Here is an 11,397-nt window from a genome sequence, read left to right on the forward strand (position 1 = left end):
ATTTGAGGTGGCAGAGGGAGATTGAGTGGATATATTATTTGAGGCAGCAGAGGGGTGTACATTCAAGTTTTATCCTGAGATTGCAGCCATTCAATCAAATACTTAGGCTCCACTTCTAATTCTAGTTCTCTTGCTATTTCCACCGCATCTGTAGTTCCTCCACTGAGTCTAGAACCCCTTAAAGTCATCTGACAGAAAGACTTAACAATGAGCATGAAGAAACCAAGCATGGGGGGAAAAGGCAAGCAATTAGCATTATCATCATTATTTGCAGCTATAAGCATTCAGATTAATACACATTTCCTGCCATAAAGTCAAGAGTAAGAAAATATTGGCCAAATAAAGGGTTTGTTGTTGTTGTTGTTGTTGTTGTTGTTTTTTGCTTTTTAACCTCATTACCGTTGCTGATGTGTTGTGTATTAATGTGCTTCAAAGGGAAGGAGGAGAGTTGCTTTTCTTTCTCACAGTATCAGACTTCTCCTGCACTGCCTCCCCTTTATTGGCCTTATTAGTGAGACCACAGGAGTTGGAGAGTTGGTGCTGGCAACCAGTATATCTCTCTCTTTCTCTCTCTCTCTCTTTTTTTCCCACTAAGGGAGTAAGTGGCAGAAAGCCTCTTTATTTATTTATTTTAAAATCTGTATTTTAAATGTTCAAGAGTCTGTGTTCTTCTAAATAAAGAATAAAGGTAAGAAAATAATATGAACTTTATAGTTAATAAGGGGCTAGCATGATAAATCTACATTTTGCCTAAAAATAAACAATTGAGTTATATCAAGACCATTTTCTTCAATGCTAGTGTTAATTTAGTGAAATAGAGTTAACTCCATAAAGGAAATCAGTTAAGCCATATTAGATTTTTGGAAGTAATTTTAAAAATCTTTTATTCCTTGTGACAATTTCTATACTTTCCCAAACGATATGCTTGTACTTTTCAAGAAGAATTCCAAAAATGTGGCATCAATTATGATAAAATATAAATTATTAGAAGTCCAATAAAATCCAGATATTATTTTATAAATATGGTTCTTCACTAGAGGTAGTCAGACTCCTTGGAGAAATGGCTGTTTCTATGGCCAAAGCAGGAAATGTACACAATGATCCTGAATCACCTGATTATATGAGAAGAAAGTAAGTCTCAAAAAGATGGGGCGTATTAAAACTATGTGTGTGCAAGCTTCAAAGGTCCCTATCTAGGAAAATTTAAAACCCCAAAACAATCATATTAATGAATTATAATCTATTAAATTAAAAAAATCCATGAGTCCATATTGACAGCTAGCTAGACAGCATAGTGGGTAGACATAGTTACATGATATATAGGTGAAGGCTTCACTTATATTAAATTGCTAAATAATAAATGTAAAGGCAATGATAGAGTTACAAAATCAAATCTGCAATAATCATTACTAATAATTGAATCAGGCAAGATGATCAATGGGTGCTCAAACTAGTGGTTCAAAGCTTGAAAAGGAACAGGGTATTTATTCAAGCACACTATGGAGATAGTGCAAATTTGGTTACAGATCATAATAATGCAAATATCACAAGAAATTGAGTTGCAAAATGTTTTTGTTTCTCAGTGCATATAAAAGTTATGCTTATAATTTATTGTCATCTGTTAAGTATGAAATACCATTATGTTTAAAAAATGTATGTATCTTAATTTAAAAATACCTTATTGTTAAATAATGCTAATGACCATCTGAGCTCTCAGTGAGTCACAATCTTTTTGCTGGTGGAGAATGGTGCCTTAATGATGATGGGTGCTGAATGATCAGGATGGTGATTGCTGAAGGTGAGGTGGCAATAGCAGTTTCTTTTTCTTTCCCACCCTCTCTCCCTCCCTCCTTTCCTTCCTTCCTTCCTTCCTTCTCCCCATCCCCTCCCCCTCCCCTCCCCTCTCCCTCCCCTCCTTCTCCTCCTCCTTCTTCTCCTCCTCCTCCTTCTTCTTCTTCTCCCCTTCCTTTCTTCCTTCCTTCCTTCCTTCCTTTCCTTCTTTTCCTTCCCTTCCTTTCCTTCCCTTCCTTCCTTCCTTCCTTCCTTCCTTCCTTCCTTCCTTCCTTCCTTCCTTCCTTCCTTTAAGCCAGGATCTCCCTTTGTCACTGAGGTTTGAATACAGTGGTGCAGTCACAGCTCACTGCAGCCTCCACCTTCTGAGCTCAGGTGATTCTCCCACCTTAGCCTCCCAAGTAGCTGGGACTACAGGTGCCCACCACCATAACTGGCTAATTTTTTGCATTTTTCAGAGACAGGGTTTTGCCATGTTGTCCAGGCTAGTTTTGAACTCCTGGGGTCAAGCAATTTGCCTACCTTGGCCTCCCAAAGTGCTGAGATTACAGGTGTGAGCCACAGCACCCAACCAGCAATTTCTTAAAATAAGACAATAATAAAGTTTACTGCAGTGATTGACTGCTCCTTTTACAAATGATTTATCTGTAGCATGTGATGCTGTTTGATAGCATTTTACCCACAGTAGAACTTCTTTCAAATTTGGAGTCAATCCTCTCAAACACTGCTACTACTTTATCGACTGAGTTTATGTAATATTCTAAATCATTTCTTGTCATTTAACAATGTTCACAGCATCTTCACCAGCAGCATAGTCATCTCAATAAACCATTTTCTTTCTCATCCATAAGAATTCTACGTACATTCAAGTTTTATCATGCGATTGCAGCAATTCAGTCACATACTTAGGCTCCACTTCTAATTCTAGTTGTCTTGCCATTTCCACCACATCTTTAGTTACTCCACTGAGTCTACAACCCCTCAAGGTCATCTATAAAGGTTCGAATAAACTTCTTCCAAACTATTGTTAATGCTGATATTTTGACCTTCTCCCATTAATCATAAATGTTCTTTACATTATTTAGAATGGAGAATCTTTTCTGGAAAGTTTTCAGTTGACTTTGCCCTGATTCATCGGAGGGATCCCTGTGTAGGGCAGCTATAGCCCAGTGAAATGTATTGCTTAAATATTAAAACTTAAAAGCAGAAATCAGTCCTTGATCCATGGGCTGCAGAGTAGAAATTGTGTTAGCAGGGATGAAATCACTGTACATCTCCATCAGAGTTTTGGGGCGACAAGGTGCATTGTCAGTGAGCAGTAATACATTGAAAGGAATCTTCTTCTTTTCTGAGTAGTCGGTCTCAACAGTGGGCTTAAAATATTCAGAAACCCTACTAGCATGAAGAATGTGGCAAAGTGTTTTACAAGTCCTCAATTCTTAGCAGACATAAGATAGTTTATATTGGAGAGAAACTTTACAAACCCGAAAGATGTGACAATGCTTTTAACAATACCTCAAACTTTTGAAAATATAAAAAAAATCATAATGGTCCCAGACCCCAGAAATGTGAAGAATCTGTCAAAGCCTTTAAATGGTTGTCACCCATGATTTTAGGTAAGATAATTCATATTGTAGAAAACTACATGTGTGAAGAATGTGACAAAACTTTAATGCTCACATTTTATTGCACAAGAAAGCGTTTTTACTTGAGAAAAAATTGTACAAATATAAAGAACATGATACTTGTTCATATCTTACTCAACATCCAAGAGTTCATACTTAATAAAAGCATTGTAATTGCTATTACTGTCAAAATGTCTTTCAGGAAATATAAACCATTAAAGTGAAGAGGAGCATTCATTCTGAAGACTAACATTACAAATATAAAGAGGATTGTAGTACCATTACTTGTGTCATAGATGTTATTGTGCAGATTTTCTATTAGAGGAAAACTCTGAAGCAGTTTCTCAAAACTTGTTCAACATCAGGGAATTTACATTGGAGAAAACCCTAATAAATGTAATGAGTTTGAATAAAGATTTGCTCAAAAATGACAGTTAAGAAAACACCAGAGAGTTCATAGTAAAATATATTTTTACAGATGCAGTAAGTATGAAAAAATACATTTACTCTAAAATTAAGTCAAAATTATGTCTATGTCAACATCAGATAATTCACAGTAGAAATAACGAAGACATTGATCCTTTAGACATTACACTAAATCAGAGTATTATGTGTAGAAAATTTTCCCAAACTAAAGTTGTTAGATAAATTATTTGTATATAACTTTAAAAGAAGATTGGAGAGTTGTAATTGCATTCAAAGTATACTATTTTCCTGGAAAAAACTGACAGATTTTTTTGGAAAGTGAATAATGATATAATTCAACTCACAAATTACTTCCTGCTGTGTCTTTAATTTTTATGGTCATAATAAAAACTATATAGAAGTATAAATAAAAAATTCAGTATACCATGCTGCAAGCAGATGTACTGTCATCCAGGCTTTGCTGCTCAATTTACAGAACATGGCAGAGTAGATTTAGCATAATGCTTAAGGGCCCTAGGATTTTTGGACTGGTTACTGAGCATTGGCTTCAACTTAAAGTCACCAGCTGCATTAGCGCCTAACAAGAGTGTCAGCCTGTCCTTTGAAGTTTGAAGCCAGACATTGACTTCTCCTCTCTAGCTATGAGAGTCCTAGATGGCATCTTTTTCCAATAGTACCTTGATCAGCAACCTTAGCTAGATCTGGATAACGTGTGGCAGCTTCTACAGCAGCACTTGCTGCTTCATCTCACACTTCTATGTTATGAAGACAGCTTCTTTCCTTAAACCTCATGAACCAACATGCGGCTAGCTTAAAAACTTTTCTTCGGTAGCTTCCTCACTTCTCTCAGCCTTTGTAGAAGGGAAGAGAATTAGGGCCTTGCTCTGAATGAGGCTTTGGCTTAAGGGAATGTTGTGCCTGGTTTGATCTTCTATCCAGACCACTCAAACTTTTTCCATATCAGCAATAAGGCTGTTTCACTTTCTTATCATTCATATGTTCACTGGAGTATCACTTTTAATTTTTCTCAAGAATTTTTCTTTTGTATCCAGAACTTGGCTGTTTGGTGCAGGAGGCCTGGCTTTGAACCTATCCTGGCTTTTGACATGCCTTCCTCATTAACCTTAGTTGTTTCTGGCTTTTGATTTAAAGTGAGAGATATGTGACTTTCCTTTCATTTGAACAAATAGAGGCCACTGTAAGATTGTTAATAGACTTAATTTCAATATTGCTGCGTCTCAGGGAATAGGGAGGCCCGAGGAGAGGGAGAGAAACAGAGGAACAGTTAATTAGCAGAACAGTTAGAACAAACGTTGATTGTTTTCTGTTTTATATGAATGTGATTCTTAGTGCCCTAAAATGATTATAATAGTAACATGAAAGATTAGTGATTACAAATCACCATAACAGATACAATAATAATGAGAAAGTTGGAAATATTGGAAAAATTACTGAGTTGTTAGGTAGAGGCATAAATTAAGCACATGCTGTTGGAAAAACGGTGCAGATAGACTTGCACAACTCAGGGGTGCCACAAACATTCAGTTTATAAAAAAGCATAATATCTGTGAAAGGCAATAAAGGGAAGTGCAATAAAATGAAACAGAATAAAATGAAGTGCACTCGTATAATGATTTTAATATATGCACCAGAAATTACATTAGGAAAATATTAAGAACTGTATTGTATGAAGATATTTGGGAGTCACCATCTTTACCAAGGGATGCATGTTTGCATCACCAATAATTGGACAAATTAACATCACGCCTGTACTCCTGAAATGCAGCTAGGAGGGTACCATTCTTTTTAAATGTGAAAAGTTAGTAATCCAAATGAAAACATGAGGAATATTGTACACTCCCAGTCTGAAGAGCATTCTACTAAATAACTGCTGTAGCAAATTCAAAACATCAATGTCTGGAAAGACAAAAAAAAAAAAAAGCTTGAGTAAGTATTATAGATGCAAGGAACCTAAAGATAGGTGACATTAAATACAATGTGTAATCTTGGATTAGGTTCTGGGTGAGTGGAGGTGGAAGGAGGATATTGTATATTAGAAAAAAAATTCAATATTAAATTTCCTGATTTTAGTAATTGTACTATAGCCAGGTTAGTAAATGTGTTTGTTCATGGTGAAAACACAAAGAACTTAGGGATAAATAGGCATCATGTCTATAATTTAATATCAAGAATTTCAGAAAAATTATAAGTTTACATAGAGAAAAAAGCATAATAAGGCAAAAAAGAAAGACATGTTAACTTTTACTAAGTCTGGGTGAAGGTATATGAAAGTTTTTTGCAAGATCTGTGATACTTTTCTGTGATTTTAAATTTATTTCATAATCAAACATTTAAAACAAAAAGGTAACAAATCTGGGAAAGCAGGAGAAACTGCCAAGTGAAGACAAGCATACAACCTTCCTCTGAACTTATTTGGAGATGAATAACTGCAGTTTTCATTGATCCTCCAGTTCTAACCTCTCCATCATTCTTCAGTCCTTGACAGACTGCCATTAAGGAATGGAATGCCACTAATCATGGGTCACAGAATTCATCCTGGTGGGATTCCAGCTCAGTGCAGACATGGAAATGCTCCTCTTTTGGATCTTCTCCCTGTTATGCATCTTCAGCCTGCCAGGGAATGGCATGATCTTGGGACTCATCTGTCTGGACCACAGTCTGCACACCCCCATGTACTTCTTCCTCTAACACCTGGCCATCACAGACATGTCCTATGCTTCCAACAGTGTTCCCAAGATGTTAGTGGATCTTGCGAACCAGAAAAGCACCATCTCCTTTGTGCCATGCATAATGCAGACTTTTTTGTATTTCGCTTTTGCTGCTACAGAGTGTCTGATTTTGGTGGTGATGTCCTATGATCGCTATGTAGCCATCTCCTGCTCCCTACGTTACAATGTCCTCATGAGCTGGAGATTGTGCACTGTCCTGGCTGTGGCATCCTGGGAACTCAGCTTCCTCCTGGCTTTGGTCCATTCATTTAGTTCTCATTCTGAGGCTGCCCTTCTGTGGGCTCATGAAATCAACCATTTCTTCTGTGAAATCCTGTCTGTCCTCAAGTTGGCCTGTGCTGACACCTGGCTCAACCAGGTGGTCATATTTTCTGCTTCCGTGTTCATCCTGGTGGGGCCGCTCTGCCTGGTGCTGATCTCTTACCTGAGCATCCTGGCAGCCATGCTGAGGATCCAGTCTGGGGAGGGCCGCAGAAGGGTCTTCTCCATCTGCTCCTCTCACCTCTGCGTGTGGGGCTCTTCTTTGGCAGTGCCATTGTCATGTACATGGCCCCCAAGTCCCGCCATACTGAGGAGCAGCAGAAGGTCCTTTCCCTGTTTCATAGCCTTTTCAATCAGATGCCAAACCCTCTAATCCACAGCTTGAAGAATGCAGAGGTCAAGAGCATCCTGAGGAGGACACTGAGGAAGGAGAGACTGATGTAAGACATCTCAAAGGGCACCAAGAGGAGAGGGCCCTGCTCCCTACAAAATGTGGAAGTTGACTTTTTTGTCTTCTGCTAGGATAAATGCTACCTTAAAATTAAATATTTATTAACTTAAACATATAAACTGAAATCTTAAACTCTTGAGAGGAAAATAGAAGAATACCTTCATTAATTAGGTAGAAATATATTTGTAGAAAAGACACAATAATCAATAGAAGTAAAATTTGAATAATTAACATTGAAAATTTTTGAAATTAATCACTGTGCTTATCGAAGTCTCCATTAAGAAACAAGAAATGCATCCACAAAGTGATAAAATTCACTGTCCTGTATCCAGCAAAGAACTACAGACAATATATAAAAAGAACTCCTTCAAATTAATATTAAAAGACAAACAAATTTTATAAAATGGGCAAAGTGCTTGAACAGACACTTCTCAAAAGAAATGCAAGTGGTCAATAAACATATAAAATGCTGCTCTACACCATTAGTCAGCAAGAAAATGTAAATTAGTTACCATCAGGTAGCATTTTATATCCCCTCGACTGTCTAAAATTTTTAATGGATTATTCATTACTGAAATGATTGGAAATCTAACTCCAATAATTGGGAAACAGTTAATACTAGTAAAGTTTGTACCCATTGAATTAACATGTTAGAGCACATTATATATTCTCTGGGTCAACAGTTAGTGACTTTTTCCTGTTAGAGGCCACAGAAAAATATATAAGACTTTGAGGACCATCTTCTTCGTCATAAAAATTCAACTCTGGAAAAGCAGTCATAGACAATGTGTAAATGAACGGGCGTGGTTGTGTTTTAGTAAAATTTTCTTTACAAAAACAGTAACTGATCAAAGGGGCCCAGGGACACTAGCCTGCCAATACTTGTTCTAGATCTATGAACTAGTCTAGGTCCAGCTGATTCAAAGTCAGAGACCTTCACTGGGTAGGGTCTCAGGGACCGTACATTATGATTAGATGTGTTTTAAGAACAAGACCCAGTGGTCATTTTGGAGTCATTCTAGAGTGAGGCTTTTCTCCTGATAACTTACAAAATATATGACTTAATGGCTTATGGATTATAAATACTCATGTTTGCTCCAATATAGTTAGATAATAATGTTAACAACCCAATAAAAACAAGCACAGAGACATCTCGTACAGATTAGCTTTTTCACTACTGGACATATCAGGGACTTGGATTTGTAGTTATTTACTTTAAAATTTCACAGGCAATTTACTAGAAGCTGTTTATACCTTTATGTTAAAATCATTCTAGTTTTAATTATACATTCAGAAAGTCACTCTTATCTCATCCTGGATTAAAAGGAAATGTAATTCTTGACCCTCATCTGGTAGCTGATGATAACTTTGCATGGGGAATCACAAGGAAAGATGATAAATAACGAAACCTCAGGACAAGTTGGAGTTCTTACAGTGGATCCACTTTTAGCATGTAAAGAAGGGAATCACATAGACTGATAGGGCAGGAAAATTCTAAAGCTGAGAATTACTCCAATATTCAGAGACTGAGTTATCTTAATTTGTCATCTCAGAACATTTTATATCTATCAAGCTTCTTTTCTTACCCTGAAAGAAATTGTTGTGTAACAGTATGTGTTATACTTTTTTTCCTACCTTTCTTGGTTCTCTTCAGCCAATTTTAAATCAACACACCCATTTCTAGCCTTCATATACCTGAACATAAGTATTCTCTCAGTGACTCCCAGCTCCCTGGTGCATAATATTCCATGGATAAAATGCTCTGCGCCATTTGCTTTCAAATATCCTTTTGCCATCTTCTCACAAAAAGATTTGGGCATTTCTAGCTACCATTTGTCTTAAAACATGTAATAAAGGAAGTACAGTGATGTACTTCATACAGTGATGTACTTTCATAAATATGAAAAAATACCTTCTGATTGTAAACTTCAAGCATATGAAACAATGAATCCCTGATTTCTAAAAGCAAAATGAAACAAAAATAAATCTATTTCATAACTTGCTTGTCAACAGTATTCCAATCTAGTCCAATTTATCAATATTTGCTTTTAATGCAATCTAAACATTTTTCAACTTGGTATGTTATTTTACATAACAAATGGACAAAGCAACATTGTCCATTATTTTAAAAAATCTTCCCTTAGATATGTTATAAAAACATTATCTTTGTGTCTTTGACACTTTGGTCTTGAATACACAAGGAATTGAGTTATTTTGCAGGCTTTGAGTATTTTTAGGGAGACTCAATTGTCCCAGCCGCATTTACTACAAAGTTCTTCCTTCTCCAGTGATTGATCATGCCGTGCTGCCTGTAGTTTAGCAAGAACTAAAAAAGGCATAAATCTACTTCCATAATTTATATTCTATTCAGTTTGTTTCTTGGTACATCGTTATATGAATTTTGTAAAATTTTACTTTAATTGTTTTTGCTTTTCAAAAATATAGATTTTCATACCAATTTTGTAACAAGCTACCTTGTTAAAGTTTCATATAATTTTAATAATATGTCAGAAGATTATTTTAGATTTTCTGTATATCTGACAATTGTGTCCTTTGCATTAATTACAGTTTGTTTCTTCTTTCTCAAATGTGCATGTATTTATTCCTTTTATCTAATTGTACTGGTAGAAATCTTTAGTAAAAAACTGAGAAAAAGGAAAAAAATGATAATGATGTGTATCCTTACCTTGTTCTTTACATTAAATGGAAAGATGCTAGCATTTCACCATTCAGTAGACTATCTGCTGTGTTTTTTGTTTGTTTGGTGGTTTTTTTTTGTAGGTTATCTTTAAGAAGGCTTACTGCCATATAAGTTATAAAAAGTTTTATCATGACTTGGCATTGAATTTTGTTAAATACTTTTCTAGATCTACGGAGATGGCCATATTATATGCATCCTTTAATTTGTTAGTGTGACAAATTATATTCATTGTTTGTTTTCATGTTAAATATTTCCTGCATTCTGGGGATAAAAACAACTTAATCATAATATACTACTACTTTATTTGGCTGAATTTGACTTACTAATATTTTCTTTTTCCTTCTTAATTTTGATTTCAGTTAATACAAACATTTTATCTTAAAATTATTTTTTATTTAAATTACAGTTCAACTTCATCACACTCTGAGTAACTTAGAAGCACACAGTACTTAAATGACTTGGATTGTAAAGTTTATGTTTTGTGATACACATGTGGGATAATTACAAATGAGTAATACTAAGCACGGAGAAATGCAAGAGTATTTTATTTCAGTGTATATTATAAGCTGTATAATTAGGTAAAGTTGTTTCCATGACTTGAAAGGTGTCCATAAAACACATTTCTCTCCCCACAGCATCTTATCCTTTGGGCTTTCAGAGTGACTGAGATTTATTCCCCTGTATTAAGGCATCATATTTCCAGAAGTTCTCAATTAAAATAAATTATAAAGGAATGTATCCCAACCAAGTCCCTAATCTTTCCTGAATGATACAGGTTAGGATTTCTTATTTATCTATCTATTTATTTATTATTTTGTCAAGAGGCTTTAACATGATATCTACTCTCTTAAGAAGCTTTTAATTGCACTATGTAGTATGGTCAACCATAGGGCATAATGTTGTACACTAGATCTCTGGAACTTACTCATGTTGCATTATGGAAAATGTATATTCATTCAATAGCAACTTCATGTCTCCCCTTGCCCTCTGTCCCTGGCAACAAGATTCTGTTTTGTTTTTATGAATTTGACTATTTTTAGATAACTCATATAAGTAGAATCATGCAGTACTTGTTCTTCTGTGACTGGATTATTTTATTTAGCATAATGTCCTTCAGTTCATTGATGTTGTTGCATGTGTTATGTATCATATGTTATCAAGCTTAGTAGATGAAATGCCTACTATTAAAGAAGAAACGTAATAGTTCAACAATAGATTGATATTTTATATACTGTATGCTCTTGGCATGCTTTTGTATTTAAAAGAGTTTCTCATAACAAAATTTAAAAACATCTTACTGGTGATTAAATATTGTTATTCCAAAGCAAGACTGAAGATTTTGTTGTCTTTCAACACCTAAAAATATGACCTAATTTCAATATGATAACCAAC

General features: G+C 35.3%; 1 pseudogene; it reads left to right on the forward strand.

Annotated features, from left to right (window-relative positions):
* Positions 1 to 1,996: 1,996 nt before the first annotated feature.
* LOC105474821 (olfactory receptor 2A14-like) lies at positions 1,997 to 11,397 on the forward strand (annotated as a pseudogene).

This window comes from Macaca nemestrina, chromosome 4, assembly GCF_043159975.1.
Source record: "Macaca nemestrina isolate mMacNem1 chromosome 4, mMacNem.hap1, whole genome shotgun sequence".
NCBI lineage: Eukaryota > Metazoa > Chordata > Mammalia > Primates > Cercopithecidae > Macaca > Macaca nemestrina.